General features: G+C 44.5%; 1 long non-coding RNA gene across 1 annotated transcript; it reads right to left on the reverse strand.

The window, feature by feature from the left end:
• Positions 1–653: 653 nt before the first annotated feature.
• LOC112585031 lies at positions 654–1,683 on the reverse strand. Its single transcript, XR_003109323.3, has 2 exons — positions 1,496–1,683; positions 654–1,236 (listed from the first exon to the last, which is right to left on the reverse strand). It is a non-coding gene; the product is annotated as an uncharacterized LOC112585031 (long non-coding RNA).
• Between the last annotated feature and the right edge of the window lie 15,427 nt (positions 1,684–17,110).

Raw genomic sequence — 17,110 nt, forward strand, 5'->3', positions numbered from 1 at the left:
ATGGGCTCGTCTTGCTCTTCCTGAAGAAGAAGGAAGCATTTTCTGCGGCGGCTGGTGAGGCGTGGAGTGGGAGAGTCACAGAGGATTGCAGACCAGAGTCTGCAGACGGTGATGGGATTTAATCGCCCATCTGTGGCAGAATCCACAGGATCCCATCTATTTCTCTTTTCTTATTGTCATTGTTGTTGTCTTGTCATTACCTTGTTTTTTGCATAGTTTCAGATTTACTCTCCTAATAATATCAGCCCCAAAGAGCTGAGGGAAAGATTTTCGTTTTCAGCTTCACTGCTTATAAAATACATTAATAGGCAAAAATAGAAATCAAAGCCATCTTTTTTTTTTAATGTGAAATTACAGACTACATGTTTAAAAAACAAGTTTCCCTTCAACTCCAGACGCAGACCTAAATCTTGAGGGGTATAAAAAAAAAAGCTTCCACGTGGGAAGCTGGATTTTAGGCTAATGAATGCAACTCTATTTTTGATACTATGCTGTGTGTTTATATAAAATAGAGGAGCATTTTAGGCCAATTAGTGGCTTGCAAACCCTATACTTTTTCCAGCAAGGGCTAAGCTTGACGAACTTGAGAAGTTAATACAGAAAAGTTGTTGGCAGCGAAATTGTGCGGTCGGGTTGATTCAAGGCAACAAAGCTAGAGCATAAATTAGTTTTTATTTGTTAAAAGAAAAACAAACTCTGTTTGTTTTTGCAATACAGTTTGTTAGTTCTTTTAATTTGGGGGAAAATTTGGGGAATTCCAGTTCGCAGAGCAGTAAGAGGCTCGGGCCAGGGCAAGGCAGGCCCCAGCTCCAGGCCTGTGTAAACAGCACCCGCGTCTCCCTGGGTATACCTCGGTCAGGGCAGTGGGTTGGCCTGCCACTCCTGGACCTCGGCTGAACCGGAGCGCCGGCCGGGCGGTGACTGGGAGCGGAGTCACAGGGCACCATTCAGAACCGCAGAGGGAGCCGTGGGCACTGCCCCCATCCCCAACTGTCTTCTGCAAAGACTCTGGAACCCCTGACTTACAGCAAGATCTTGCTTCGATGGAATGCTGGAGATCCTGGAGGCCTCTCTCCTTCTTTTGGAGATAAGAAAAGTCAAGAGCAGACGGGCAGATGCGGCAACACGAGACCGTCCCAGTGCCCAGGTCCGAGGCACTTTGATGTCAACTGGGCCATCAGCAGACTCACTTGTTTGGTGGGATACGCGAGGACGTGAGGGCGTTCTGAGCCCCTCCTAGGAAAGATAGCACGTGTGAAAATCAAATGACCTGCCGTCCAGCTAATGGTGAAGCCTCAGAGGTTCTGAATCCTGGTCATCATTGTGCCTGCACTCAGGCCTCAGCTGCGACTCCCCACTGAAACCAAGCTAACTCTATCTCTAGCCCCTAAACTGAACCCTGTCTCTACCCTAACCCTAACCCTGTCTCTAAACCTAACCCAACGATAACTCACTCTAACCTTAACCCAAACCCCAAACACAACCCCAAGCCTACCTCGAGCCCCCGTCGTGGGGAAACTTGAGGTGGGGTTTGCACCATCTTCCTGACTTTTATGAGTTGGTAAGAATCGCAGAATTTGTGGCATAAGAGTTTCTTTAGAAGAAGTCTGCAGCCAGGCTTAGCCCAGCGTGGGTTTTTCTTCCCCTTTAGGGTTCACCAAACACTCTCCCATTTACACAGCCCTTGAGACTCATGACAAAACTCTAAAGTGCTGTGGTGGAAATTGCTAGTGGTTCCCAATGTCTATTTTGGTTTTTCTACAACAATAGAATTCCTGTATTAGTCAGGGTTACTGTATTACTCCAGAGAAACGGAACCAATCGGATACATGGAGAGATATAAGATGAGATTTATTGGCGGGACTGCTTCACAGGGTTACGGAGCCCAGGACGCCCCACAGTCTGCCGTCTGCAGGCTGGTGACCCAGGAAGGCTGCTAGTGTACCTTGGTCTGAGTCAAGGAGTCCTGATATCTGAGGGCAGGAAAAGATGGACCTCCCAGCTCAAGAAGAGGAAAGAAGTCACCTTTCCTTCACTTCTATGTGGGCCTCCATGCGCTGGGTGACGCCACCCACGTTGGTGAGAGAAGAGCCTACAGGTGAGGGAAGCTTCAGTCTACCAAACCAAAGGCCCACCTCTTGTAGAAACAGCCTCATAGACACCCCTAGACATTATGTGTTGCCAGCTGTCTGGGTGCCCCTTAACCTGGTCAAGTTGACACATAAAATGAACCATCACAAGCCCTGATTTTTATGTGGACACAAAAGACAGACCACACATCCCAGGCTTCCTTGAAGCTAGACGTGGCCGTACAGCTAAGTTCTGCCCGATGGGATGAGAGAAGAGGCAATGAGATGTTGGCAGGCGATGGGTGCTACTTCTGCGTTATGCCATTAAAAGGAATGCTGTTGGGTCATTCACACCTAGAGACTGTCACACAGATTGAAGTCAGAAAGAGAAAAAAAAATAGTGTGTATTAATGCATATATGTGTAATCTGAAAAAAAAAAACTGGTATAGATCTTATTTACAAAGAAGAAATAGAGACACAGAGGTAGAGAGCAAACATATGAATAGCAAGGGGAAAGTGGGGGATGAATTGGGAAATTGGGATTGATACATATATACTATTGATATATTCGTCCGAAGGACTGATGCTGAAACTGAAACTCCTGTATTTTGGTCATCTGATGAGAACAGCTGACTCATTGGAAAAGTCCCTGATGAGGGGGGAAATTGAAGGCAGAAGGAGAAGAGGGCATCAGAGGATGAGATGACTGGATGCCATTACCAATGCAATGGATAAGAACCTTTCCAGGGAGGCCTGGGGTGCTGCAGTCCATGGGGTCGCAAAGAGTCAGACAGGGCTGGGCAACTGAACAACAACAGAACATTATTCGTAAAATAGATAACCAGTGAGAACCTACTGTGTAGCCCAGGGAGCTCTACTCAGTGCTCTGCGGTGACCTGAATGGAAAGGAAATCCGGGAAGGAGGGGATATATGTGTGTGTACAGCTGATTCACTCTTCTGTACAGTAGAGACTAGCCCATTATAAAGCTGCTATACTCCAATATAAATTTTTAAAAATAAACAAAGAGACACACAAAGGCAAAAAAAAAAAAAAAAAGGCAATAGCAACCTCTTTCTCTCTTCCCACTTTGCACGAGAACATAGACTAGTACTGAGGGGGACAAACCTTGTTCAGGTGAGTTAAAAAAAAATGCAAAAAATTGTGAATTTTATAGATGCTAATGGTTGTGTGACCCTGGGTACACTATGTAAACATTGTAAGTGTATTTCCTCAATTTAAATGTGAAATACAAATAGCTACCTTGGAGAATATAATGTATATTAGAGGGGTTGTGTTTAAAGCAGTGATCACAGTGTTCTTAGGTCAACAGCAAGCTGAGCCTGGTTTTGTGAGCTTCGGAGGGGGCAGGGCTGGACAGAAAGGTGGGGAAACTAGCCAGGGAGTGGGACGAAGACCTCGGTCAGCACCGCAGGCCTTCCTCTCCTTTGTGAGACCACTGCGGGGGTTTCCTCAGTGAGTAGACCGGACTCTGTGGTTAGCACTGGGACGCTTTGTCCTGAATTCACAGTAACAGGAAGAGTGACTCAGTCTTCAGCCTCAAAGGATGGAGAGGCTGAGTCTGGTTTGGAACTTCCTCCCTCAAGTCAGGATCAGTCTGGGAACCAGGAGAACAGAGCTGAGTGTTAGGATGATTCATAGACATTGGGGGGTAGGACAGTGAAGGCAGGGAGCATGCGGAGAGGCAAAGGGGATGAGCCAGTTCAGGCAACAGCAATTTTTCCTAGCTGGGTGGTTTGAGCTAGGTTTTAGAAGTCAGTGGACCTAAGCGTGAATTGCAGCTCCGCTAGCTAGCAACTGTTACTGGTAGCCGTTTCCACATCTGTAAAGAGGATAATAGCTCCCTTTTGAAAATGGTTAACAGTCATCTTCCACTGAGTTCTGATGATGTGACAGTCTCTAGCAATTTTCTTGCCCATCATCTTGAGTAATCTTCCCAACGACCTTTGGGAGATAAGAACTCTCATGATTTCCGGGTTACAGATGAGAAAACTGGCCTGAGAGAGGTCAGAACACGGACCCACCATTAAACTCTCATGCTAGTTTGCTTTTCATTTAGGATTAAATGAGAAAACCTAGTATGCTTAGCAGACTTCCCAAGTGGCGCTAGTGGTAAAGAACCCACCTGTCAATGCAGGAGATCTAAGAGGCGTGGATTTTTCGATCCCTGGATCAGGAAAATCCTTGGAGAAGGAAGTGGCCACCCACTCCAGTATTCTTGCCTGGAGAACCGCATGGACAGAGGAGCCTGGTGGGCTACAGTCCACGGGGTCGCAAAGAGTTGGACACAATGAAGTGAGTGAGCACAATACACTTAGCACAGTGCTTGTGTTATTGCCTTAAATAAATGGTCATTTAAAAATATTATTCCAATTTTAGAGATGAAAAAAAATGGAAGCTAAGAGCCATGTTGATAGAACAAATCTCAGACATTCTGCTCTAAAGGCTTTACCAGCCCTGCATCCTGCCTTGGCACAAAAAGGGCTGTCTGAAAGCAGCCTCCTTGCCCAGGATGGAGTGGAGGGCGTGCCCTGCCCTCAGAGGGCAGGCTGACGCCCGGGCTCTTGAGGACGTGGCCCCAGGCCTCACAAAGAGGATGTTTTCCTCGCTAGACGCATCTTAGGGCAGCAGCCAAGCACAGCCTCCGTCCACCGCCCTGCCTGCCCCTCCTTCCCAGGGAGCGGAGCTGCTGGGGTCACGTGGCCTCCAGCTCACTTCTGTTTATGGAGTTTCTCAGCCAAGAGGAAAACCATTAGGTGTCAAATTGCAAGTAGACAGCATCCAAGAAGCTGCCTCGTCCAGCGTGATTTGCTGCCAAAGAACCTTAAATAAACTTTGTGCAGGGCAGATGTCTAAGCCTCTGCTGCATGCAGTATATTTCATTTGTTAGATTAATATGTAGAGCTTGATTTGGTCTAATTAATTAGTTTGCATTCTGAAAGCAGAAGAAAACAATGGGCTTCTTTTCACCTCTTCTGGTTCTCTTTGTAGGGTTTCTTTTGGGGAAAAAGCAAGTTAATGCATTACTTAAGATAAAAGAAAAATCTATCTGAGGACTTAAGCAATGCTTCATTTAATTATATTTTTAGCCAAAGGTGTAGGTAAAGTCAACAATTACCCTAGGAATCAACAGCTGTGCACAGCAGTAATACAGATAGAGAAGACTTGAACATGTAAGAGAAAAAAGTCAATAGAGTAATTAATAAAAAATCTAAAATGAAACACGTAAGACACTTTGCCTCCATTTTTTTTTTTCTATACAATACTTTTGGAAGGAAACTGAATCTTTTGGCCCTCTCTTAAAATATATACATATAGTAAGGTAGAATCCTCTTATATTTTACATGACAATGAATTTCATGCCTCTTGCCTGATTCCCCACCACAAGTTACATTAATATAAATGGGCTCAGTCATATTGGACTCTATGGCCCCCAGGCTCTCTGTCCATGGAATTTTCCAAGAAAGAACACCAGAGTAGGTTGCCATTTCTGCCTCCAGGGGATCTTCCCAACCCAGGGATTGAACCCACATCTCATGCACCTCCTGCATTGGTAGGAGTGTTCTTTATCACTTGCGCCACCTGGGAAGCCTGCTATTAATATAAATGACTCTCAGTAAGCAGGGAGATGCTCCTCAGCCCTGCAAAACTCCCTGCAGAGACAAAAGGGTATGCAGGAGTCAAGCTACTCCTGGTTCCTAACACTTGAGGTGGGGAGAGAGTTGGCTGGAAATAGACGGAAGCTGGGTTTGACACTTTACGTTTAGACACAGTGCAGTTTCTCAGGAGAGAATTCACACTGGAGACCAAGCAGGCATCCTGTATAGGCGCTTATTGAAATATTCTGGGAATAAAATTTTGGAAGGACCTAAGTCAAGTTCAAGGCAGATGTTGAGACTTCCTGGAAAACTGGAGAGTAGTATGGGACTGCTCTGTAAGATAGTGTCACATAGGCCAAAATGAGACACCCCGAGAAGCCAAGGCAAGAGTAAAACCTTAAAGCAAGAACCGAGGACGAAAGACAGTTGGAGGCCTAAACCATGAAATGTTAATGTGTGTGATCAATACAAAGGCAGTGGACAGTTATCTGAGTGGAAAGCAGGGAAGATTCAGATGGGCAAATGCAACCCTACATTCAGGGCTACAAACGCAGAGACAGTGAAGGGTCCAAAACTCAAGCTGGGAAACCAGTTGGCCCCAAGAAAAGAACATCAAGGAAAACTCACAGTACTTAATGTTTGATTAAAAGAACTGCCTTCTCCTAGAAGAGTAGCAGTTAAAAAAGAGAAAACGAACCTGTTAAAAGGACATCCATCCCGGGTGACGTTTGCAGTAAAGAACCTGCCTGCCAGTGCAGATGTAAGAGACACAAGTGCGATCCCTGGGTCAGAAAGATCCCCCGGAGGAGGGCACGGCAACCCATTCCAGCATTCTTGCCTGGAGAATCCCATGGACAGAGGAGCCTGGCGGGCTACAGTCCATGGGGTCCTAAAGAGTTGAACATGGCTGAAGCGACCTGGCACTCAGAAAAAGCAAGGTCATCAGGGAGGATACTAGCCAAAGAAGAAAAGAGACCATTCGGGACAATGGGCTCCCTCTCAGGGGCATGGTCCTCCTGAAGGCAACCTCCGCCCACCAGGTTTGAGGGTCATTTACTCAGAACACAGAGGAGGAGGCCAGATGCTCAAAAACCCAGGGTCTGCCTCCTTGGTATCCATACATCTGAGGCCACAGATGTGTAGCCATGAGTCTGAAGTGAGCACAGATCACTAGGACATAAGGTTGGATGCTGTGAAGATGCTCTGCAGACTACAGACCCTCGACCCACATGATAAGTGACCCCGTGCCTGAGGACTTGTCCCTGGCCAGGCCATGCTTCCCAGGGTGTTCATCTCGTGAGTCCAGAGTGAATGAAGGTGTGAGAGGGTAACTGGGACAACTGGTACAATGAAGACATTGTCGCCCACACAGGAGGTTGCCCCGTCCATGGGCAGCCAGCTTCAAGGCTGTGTGGCTTCAGGACCCTGTGAGGACGGTGGGAGTCGAGATCAAGGCATGCCTAGGTGTCCGGCTCAGCTGGCTGGGGAGCTTTGCCTTTAGGGGCTGCTTTGCGATCTTCTAAGATGGTCACCCTTCGAGGCTGGTGACCACAGTGAAAGCAGTGGGTGAGAACACGCGTCAGAATTCAGTAAAAGCCCTGAAGACGATCGTGCACAGGAACTGAGCCCAGCGGAGAGCAGGGCGACGCTTCAAGCGTGGAGTGCAGCAGGGGGAAAGAAGCCGTTGTCTCCCTGAGCAGAACAAAGACCCCTTCCCCCTCTTCTCCTCCTCCTCCAGGTCTTCCTCCTCCTCTTGCTCTTCAGCGGTGGAATTACAGTATATAAATGTGAAGAAACAGAAGAAGATGAAGTGAAGAGCGCCCTAGCAGATGGGTCGCAACAGTTCTCTGGGACGGAAACAGGACTGGTGAACTGAGCCCGGGGGCGGCGTCAGGCTCAGGCTGCTGGGGTGTTTACTCAGGCCAGAGCCACACTCTAAAAATAATTGAATGTGAGTGCTTTTAGGGGTATGCATTTTCCATGTTTTTGAAGCTGCCACCCTTAATATTTTATCAAGCTTTTCCATTCCTTCTTGTTATTTTCCTAACCTCTGAAGGTATGTGAGTTTGCAGACTCCAGCTCTTGAGCAGTTCTGGGAAGATCTCAAGGCCAGCGTTTTTAGAGGCTTAACCTCCAAAGATGATCAGACCTGCAGAGATAAGCTCGGGCCCAAGGGAAGGAATGTACGAAATCAAGACCACAACTGAGATGGAGACAAAAACCATTCCCGGGAAGGAAATACTGTTCTAAGAGCTTCCATAGAGTTTCAGACTTTTTATGATTAAAATAAACAGGTTTATGCACCCATGTTTTTCTGAAAACAACATATATGTGTAACCTGGAAGAATGGTACAGATGAACCAATTTTCTGGGTAGAAACAGAGATGCAGGTGGACTTAACGGACACAGGTGGGGAAGGAGAGGCTGGGACAGATTGGGAGAGTGGCATTGACATATGTACACTGCCCTGCACAAAACGGGCCTCCCCGGCGGCTCAGGCAGTAAGGAAGCTGCCTGCAGTGGGGGAGACACAGGCTCAATCTCTGGGTCAGGAAGATCCCTGAAAGGAATGGCAACCCACTCCAGTATTCTTGCCTGGAGACTCTCAGGGACAGAGGAGCCTGGTGGGCTGCTGTCTATGGGGTCACACAGAGTTGGACACGACTGAAGTGACTTAGCAGCAAAGGTCTAACGAAGAAGTCACTGAAGTCTGCAGAAAAGACCTTCCTCTGTCTTCCAAGGAGCCCAAAAGCATTGCACAGAAGGGCTTCTGTGCAAGTGTTTCTGTAACTGAGATTCAGAGACAGGGTCTTTACAACACTGTTCCAATTTGGAGCAAAGAAAGCTGTGACCAACCCAGGCCTTTTATGTTTTCTGCCCAGGAGGAGCTGGTGTCGATGTGGTTTAGATAGAGGAAGATGCTGCAAAGATTAGAGGCTTGGGATCTGCTTCTGGAAGCTCTGACCCCAAAGCGAACTCCCCTCCCAGGGGTTCCTGCTGTCTGAAGTCAGAGACCAGTGGGTTTCTGAAAGGGGTGAGTGGAGATGTCAGGCTGGACCACTTTGGAAAGATTGTTTGGAACACGGTCTAGAAAAATACCCTTCTCCACAGAAAGAATATGATGATTGACCCATCAGTACCATTCCCAAGAGTGAGTGAGCCTACCGACGCAATGCCAGCATGCATGTGGGAGCCTGGAGAGCGGGCCTGTCTGAATACGCCACTGAGTTTACTGACATAACACAGAAGTGTGTCAATCGCTCAGTCGTGTCTGACTCTTTGCAATCCCATGGCCTGTAACCCACCAAGCTCCTCTGTCCATGGGATTCTCCAGGCAAGACTACTGGAGTAGGTTACCGTCCCTTCTCCAGGGGATCTTCCGGACCCCAGGGACCTCATTACAGGCAGATTCTTTACCATCCAAGTCACCAGGGAAGCCCATATTAAGTTATAGCATTTAGAAGCTGTCCATCCTTCTCCGCCCTAGTCTCAAGCAGAGTAAGACCATTGCAAAGGTTTTAGCACAACCTGCTGGTTATTCTGGGAGAAGGCAATGGCACCCCACTCCAGTACTCTTGCCTGGAAAATCCCATGGACAGAGGAGCCTGGTGGGCTGCCAGTCCATGGGGTCACTAAGAGTCGGACACGACTGAGCGACTTCACTTTCACTTTTCACTTTCATGCATTGGAGAAGGAAATGGCAACCCACTCCAGTGTTCTTGCCTGGAGAATCCCAGGAACGGGGGAGCCTGGTGGGCTTCCGTCTATGGGGTTGCACAGAGTCAGACACGACTGCAACGACTTAGCAGCAGCAGCTGGTCTTTCTACTTGGCACAAGAAAGTGAGGAAAAGCATTCAAGCACACCCACGCAAAAACACCCCAGTGTCAAAAAATATCCAGAAGACAAATCATTCCCATGAGATTTAATGTTCAGCATTAGCTAATAAGAAAATATGAGCACAAATCAGTAAACACAAAGCATATATTTTATTAAATTTGTTTTTATTCACCGCTCACTCAGAAAAGAAATATATATTTTGGTTGAAAAAGTATCCTGAATTGAAAATGGAGTCTCCACAGACTTTTTATTTCTTTTACTCAGAGAAGTAATTATTTCTGTAAAATTAATTTTTAGAATTATTTTTAAAGTAGTAATTTTGTCTTCATCAAAGAAATAAATTGGAGCTTAAAAATAAGTTAATGATTTTAAAAAAAAAAAGTCTGGGGAAGTCCAAATTTAAACACTGAATATTTTGATATTTTGTTTTACTAATAAATTAACATTCCTCTTAGAGTGATAAAAAAAACATAAAGAGTAGTTGCATGCCTTATTTGTCTGGTTTTCTCACCCTAGTATAGAAATCCCACTGAATTCATATATATTGCATTTGTTTATAAGGGCTTTTATTTATTTATTTACTTTTGAGCATTTCATGATGTCTATTTTTTCATGTTTATCTGGTTGACAAAAGCTTTTTGTTGTTGTTGTTTTAAGCTTTTTTTTCTTTTCTTTTTAATGTGGACCATTTTTAAAGTCTTCATTGAATTTGTTACAATTTTGCTTCTGTTTGATGTTTTTGGGTTTTTTGGCTGTGAGGCATGTGAGATCTTTGCTTCCTGACCAGGGATCGAACCTACACTCCCTGAACTGGAGGGAGAAATCTCAACCACTGGATGACCAGGGAAGTCCCAATCTGGCAAAAGTTTTGCTTATTGGTATTTGGTTTTTAGATTTTAATTTTATTTCATATTGGAGCATAGTTGATTAACAATGTTTCAGGTATACAGCAAAGTGGTTCAGTTATACACATATATGATCTATTTTTCAAAATTATTTTTCCATTTAGGTTATTACAAAGTATTGAGCAGAGTTGCCTGTGATATGCTGTATGTCCTTACTGGTTTTCTATTTTAAATAAGCTTTATCAAAACATTTTCTAGGTCGTACAAAGCAAGGGCTAGAAGGGCGGATTGGACTGAGACCCAGGCTGCCAGCTCAGAGAAGCTGCACTTCCCAGGCGGGTGTATAGGGATGTATTTCCTCTGACACTTTAGGTTACAGTTGATTGAGGTCGGAACTGTTTAAGTCTAAGAATTTTAAATCTTAATTTTTAAAATATTTTTTGAAGACAATTTTTATCAAAGTGAATGTATAAAAAATGAAGAATTTCCACATTTCATTTATTATGAACCCACAGCTATATGTCTTTGGTAATCTTCATATTTTCTTTAATGATGGTATGATTTTTAAAGATATAAACACCAGTTTTACTTATAAATTAACAAATTAATGATACTCTTTGAGTCAGTCATCCACTAAGAATTACTGTTGAAATATGACTATTTTGATCATTGAACTATGACTATTTTACTGAAATTGGAACAGAATATTTGCTTAGCTCTCTGTAATAAGCCCAGTGCTGAGGAGCTACACACAATGGAAAAAAAAGGTAAAAGCTTCTCTTTTGTAATAATATCCCCCCAAAATGCTCTTCATTAGTAAATTTTACTTATTTGGAAGGTTATTTGCATTTGTATAAAAATGAACTATTTCACATGCATTAATGCTTCTTTTATTAAAAACACAGATTCTCGTGGAAAAAGAAGTCACCCATGTTTTAAATTCCTGTTTAGTAATAAAATCACTTCACAGAGACCCTGTAAAATTCATGATGCATTGAATGATTTGGCTTCTATATCGTACTACAATGGTAATAGCTGTTTAGTCAGATAAAGTGGAATTGCTAAACATGGACCCAAATGAAATTTAATCACGTGTTCATTTTTGCACAAGTCTGATGGGAAAAACACCCCTCCCATTCATTTTTCTGGGTCACTGTTTTTCATTAGCTGCTTCAAAGCTACCCCATTTCTTATCTTAAAACATGGCAGGTAGAGTGTGAAGTTAATTTTAGGTGAAGAAAGAAAACCAGGGAGACAGGTCTTAGACCCAAACGTTCCTCTCCAAGACTACAATGTCTACGCAAGAGCCTCCAAGGGCGATGCTGAGTATCCTTGAGACTCCTGTTGTTCCCTCCTACCCGAGTGCCTCTCTGAATTTGCCCCAGGGAAACCTCCCCTTCCTGTTTGATGGCAGGAAGACCTCCCCAGGCTGCAGGCTCAGTGTAGCATGAGCAGTTAGCTCCACTCTCTGCAGGGGGGTTGTGGCCGACCACAAAGGCACCCACAAATGTGCTTCCTTCCAGTTAATAGCGCTTTCATTACAATGTCCCCAGAGCCTACCATGGGCTTCCCTGGTAGCTCAGCTGGTAAAAAAAAAATCTGCCTGCAATGCAGCAGACCCTGGTTCAATTCCTGGGTCTGGAAGATCCCCTGGAGAAGAGCATGGCAACCCACTCCAGTATTCTTGCCTGGAGAATCCCATGGACAGAGGAGCCTGGCGGGCTACAGCCCATGGGGTCAGAAAGAGTCAGCCACCACCGCACAAATAAGCCAGCACAGCACGGAGCCCGCCATGTATCAGGCGCTCGAAAGACAAGTGACAAACTCACCGGGCATGAGCCCTGTCAAGGTGAGTCCTGATGATGTCAAGACGCAGAAGTGAAAGGACGCCACCAAGAGGGTGGTGGCTGCTGCCCATGGTGGGCAAGTGCCCGCTGCCGGGGAGAACAGCACAGGGCAAGTGCCCGCTGCCGGGGAGAACAGCACAGGGCAAGTGCCCGCTGCCGGGGAGAACAGCACAGGGCAAGTGCCCGATGCCGGGGAGAACAGCACATGGGGGGCAAGTGCCCGATGCTGGGGAGAACAGCACATGGGGGGCAAGTGCCCGATGCCGGGGAGAACAGCACATGGGGGGCAAGTGCCCGATGCCGGGGAGAACAGCACAGGGCAAGTGCCCGATGCCGGGGAGAACAGCACAGGGCAAGTGCCCGATGCCGGGGAGAACAGCACATGGGGGGCAAGTGCCCGATGCTGGGGAGAACAGCACATGGGGGGCAAGTGCCCGATGCTGGGGAGAACAGCACAGGGCAAGTGCCCGCTGCCGGGGAGAACAGCACGACTTTTGTTCTTCAAGGTGGGGGACTTGGATGAGAAAACAGGGTGATAAACTTAAGGATCATGTGTTTTATCATCATCATCAAATCAATATTTTGCTTGAGGTGGCTCCCCAGGTGGCACTAGTGCTAAAGAACCCGCCTGCCAATGAAGGAAGCACAAGAGACGTGGGTTTGATCCCTGGGTTGGGAAGAGCCCCTGGAGGAGGAAATGGCAACTCACTCCAGTATTCTTTCCTGGAGAATCCCATGGACAGAGGAGCCTGGCAGCCTACAGTCCATGGGGCTGCAAATAGGTGGGCACAACTGAAGCAACTTAGCACATGCGGCACAGTATAAATTTATATGGGCAGACCTTGGAGATATCATGGTTTCAGGTCCAGACCACTGCCATAAAGTGAATGTCTTAATGAAGGGAGTCACATTCATTTTCTTCTGGTTTCCCAGTACATATGAAATCTTGTTTATACTGTACTGTAGCTTACTAAGTGTGCAAATCATTATGTCTTTAAAAGTGTAAATTTCTTAAGTAAAAATGCTTTATTAATTTAAAAAGAAAGCCATCACCTGACAAGCCAGGTTTGCTGCTAACCTTCAGTGTGTAAACAAGAAAGCATTTGTAAAGTGTGGTAAAGCAAAGGGTAATAAAAGTATGTCTGTGCAGAAGAAACCTGAGAGGTGACTGACCGCATTAAAACACGTGTAGTGACCCTCCATGGAGGAGGCAATGGCAACCCACTCCAGTGTTCTTGCCTGGAGAATCCCAGGGACAGGGAACCTGGTGGGCTGCCATCTATGGGGCCGCACAGAGTCGGACACGACTGAGGCGACTTAGCAGCAGCAGTGACCCTCCAATGTTCCTGCTACTAGAAGTTGCTACAGAAAGGATACACAAATAAATTCTGACATAATTCTTGATTTTGAGCAGCCGAGTTTCCTGAGACACTTGGATAATAGTCATCATGGAATATGACATCTACGAAAACCACAGTAGAGTTCTAAAAACTGTGCAAGGAGAGTAAGGCGAAGGGGTGATGAAGTCTAACTGAAGTAGTAAGAAGATACTTAGAGATTGATGATATTTGGGATGTGTCTTAAAGGCATAGAGGTTCACCAGTCTGTGATAAGAACTTACTAAGTCACCAAGAAAGGACAAAAGTCTATAGTTGAGCAAAGGAAATGTAGACTAAACATAGACAATATAAGGGATAGGAAAAAATGGTAATTAATATGCTCAGAGAATGTTTCCCATCATAAAGTATCAACATGAGGTGATTAAAAATGGAGATCCTGAGAATAAATTAATTAATCAATTAGTAAAAATTCTTATTAATAAAATTATATTTTAGAAGGAATAATCAGTGTAAGGTAGAAAATGAAGTTGAAGACTCAGAGAGGAGACCAAAAAATAATGTTTTACTTTAAGCAAAATAAATAAAAGAAAATTTGAGAATTAAGAAGTTCAATATAAAAACAAATGTAATCTTTACCTCCCCTCACACACATATAAAGAAGAAAATGGGATGGGGGAGGAAAAGAGAGAGAGAGATCTAGAGACTGAGAATTAAAAGAGGAAAGAAATCATCACACACATGATTTAGGGAAATTTCCCCAAACTGGAAAATATTAGTTTCCACATGAAGAGGCCTCACAAGTGACTAAAAGAGTAGCATTAAAAAGAAAACAAACAAAACAAAACCTTATGGTGAATAATAGATCCTAAAATATCTCAGGAAGGAAAACAAGAAACCTCCAAAAACAGGTATCAGAAATCAAGTACCATTAGACTTCCCAGAAGTAACAGCCAATGCTGGAAATGCCTTTAAAAATCAGAAGGAATCTAACAGATGTAGAAATTTGAGAAAATGTCCCCAAAAGAAATCAAATGTAGCTTCTGCACAACAAAAGAAACTATAAGCAAGGTGTAAAAGAAAGCCTTCAGAATGGGAGAAAATAATAGCAAATGAAGCAACTGACAAAGAACTAATCTCAAAAATACACAAGCAACTCCTGCAGCTCAATTCCAGAAAAATAAACGACCCAATCAAAAAAATGCGCCAAAGAACTAAATAGACATTTCTCCAAAGAAGACATACAGATGGCTAACAAACACATGAAAAGATGCTCAGCATCACTCATTATCAGAGAAATGCAAATCAAAACCACTATGAGGTACCATTTCACGCCAGTCAGAATGGCTCCGATCCAAAGTCTACAAGCAATAAAGGCTGGAGAGGGTGTGGAGAAAAGGGAATCCTCTTACACTGTTGGTGGGAATGCAAACTAGTACAGCCACTATGGAGAACAGTGTGGCGATTCCTTAAAAAACTGGAAATAGAACTGCTTTATGACCCAGCAATCCCACTGCTGGGCATACACACGGAGGAAACCAGAAGGGAAAGAGACACGTGTACCCCAATGTTCATCGCAGCACTGTTTATAATAGCCAGGACATGGAAGCAACCTAGATGTCCATCAGCAGACGAATGGATAAGAAAGCTGTGGTACATATACACAATGGAGTGTTACTCAGCCATTAAAAAGAATACATTTGAATCAGTTCTAATGAGGTGGACGAAACTGGAGCCGATTATACAGAGTGAAGTAAGCCAGAAAGAAAAACACCAATACAGTATACTAAAGTATATATATGGAATTTAGAAAGATGGTAACGATAACCCTGTATGCGAGATGGCAAAAGAGACACAGATGTATAGAACAGTCTTTTGGACTCTGTGGGAGAGGGAGGGGGGGATGATTTGGGAGAATGGCATTAAAACATGTATAATATCATATAAGAAACAAATCACCAGTCCAGGTTTGATGCAGGATACAGGATGCTTGGGGCTGGTGCACTGGGATGACCCAGAGGGATGGTATGGGGAGGGAGGTGGGAGGGGGGTTCAGGATTGGGAACACATGTACACCCGTGGCAGATTCATGTTGATGTATGGCAAAACCAATACAATATTGTAAAGTAATTAGCCTCTAATTAAAATAAATAAATTTAAATTAAAAAAAGAAATCAAATGTATGGAAGAGAAATTCAAAGACACAGTTCATGAAAAAAATCATGAAAAAGTAAAATCTAAATATAAAAGTTGGAAGTGCAGAGAGCCCCAAAATAAACCCCCTCATATACAGTCAATTAATCTATGACAATCCTGAATATTCATGGGAAGGACTGATGCTGAAGCTAAAGCTCCGCTACTCTGGCCACTTCACGCGAACAGCAGAATCATTGGAAAAGACCCTGATGCTGGGAGATATTGAGGGCGGGAGGAGAAGGGGATGACAGAGGATGAGACGGTTGGAGGGCATCACTGACTCGATGGACATGAGTTTGAGTAGACTCCAGGAGATGGTGGAGGACAAAGGAGCCTCACGTGCTGTAGTCCATGGCGTGGCAAAGAGCCAGACAGGACTTAGAGACTGAACAACAATCTATGACAAATGTACCAAGAATATACAATGGGGAAAGGACAGTCGCTTTGATAAATGATGTTAAGATGTATCTCACTGGATAACTTATAATAGAAAGTATATTTCAGATAGTTTTCCTTTATAAGTTATTACAAGATTTTGAGTATAGCTCCTTGTGCTATGCAGTAGGTCCTTGTTGGTTACCTATTTGATATGTATTAGTTTATATATATTAATCCCAAACTCCTAATTTATCCTCCACCTTTCCCCTTCTGTAACCATAAGTTTGTTTTCTATGTCTGTGGGTCTATTTTCTGTTTTGTATATAAGTACATTTGTATTATTTTTTTAGGTTCCACATTTAAATGATATCATAGGTATTTGCCTGACGTACTTCACTTAGTATGATAATCTTTATTTCATTCTCTTCAGACGGCTGAGTAGTATTCCATTGTCTATGTTTAGGTACCACATCGCTTCTTTTTTCAAATTTAAGTTTTTTTCATTTTTGGCTGTGCTGGGTCTTCATTGCGGCACGAGCTTTTCTCTGGTTGTGGCAGTTGGGGGCTGCTCTCCAGCTGTGATGTGCTGGCTTCTCCTGCAGGGGCTCCTCTTGCTATAGAGCATGGGCGCTATGGGCTTCCGGCCTGTGGGCTCCGAAGCTGCAGCTCCTGGGCTCTGGAGCACAGTCTCAGCGGCTGTGGTGAATAAGCTTCGTTGCTCCATGGCATGTGAGATCTTCCTGATCAGGGACTGAACCCATGTCTCCTGCATTGCCAGCCAGAGTCTTTACCCCGAGCCACCAGGGAAGCCCCGTACCGCATCTTTCTTATCCATTCCTCTGTTGATGGTTGTTTGGGTTGTTGCTTCCATGTCTGGGCTATTGTAAATAATGCTATAATGAACACTGCTGTGTGTGTATCTTTTTGAAGTGTGGTTTTCTCTGGATATATGGCCAGGAGAGAGATTGCAGGATCACAT

The sequence above is a fragment of the Bubalus bubalis genome, chromosome 5 (genome assembly GCF_019923935.1).
Source record: "Bubalus bubalis isolate 160015118507 breed Murrah chromosome 5, NDDB_SH_1, whole genome shotgun sequence".
NCBI lineage: Eukaryota > Metazoa > Chordata > Mammalia > Artiodactyla > Bovidae > Bubalus > Bubalus bubalis.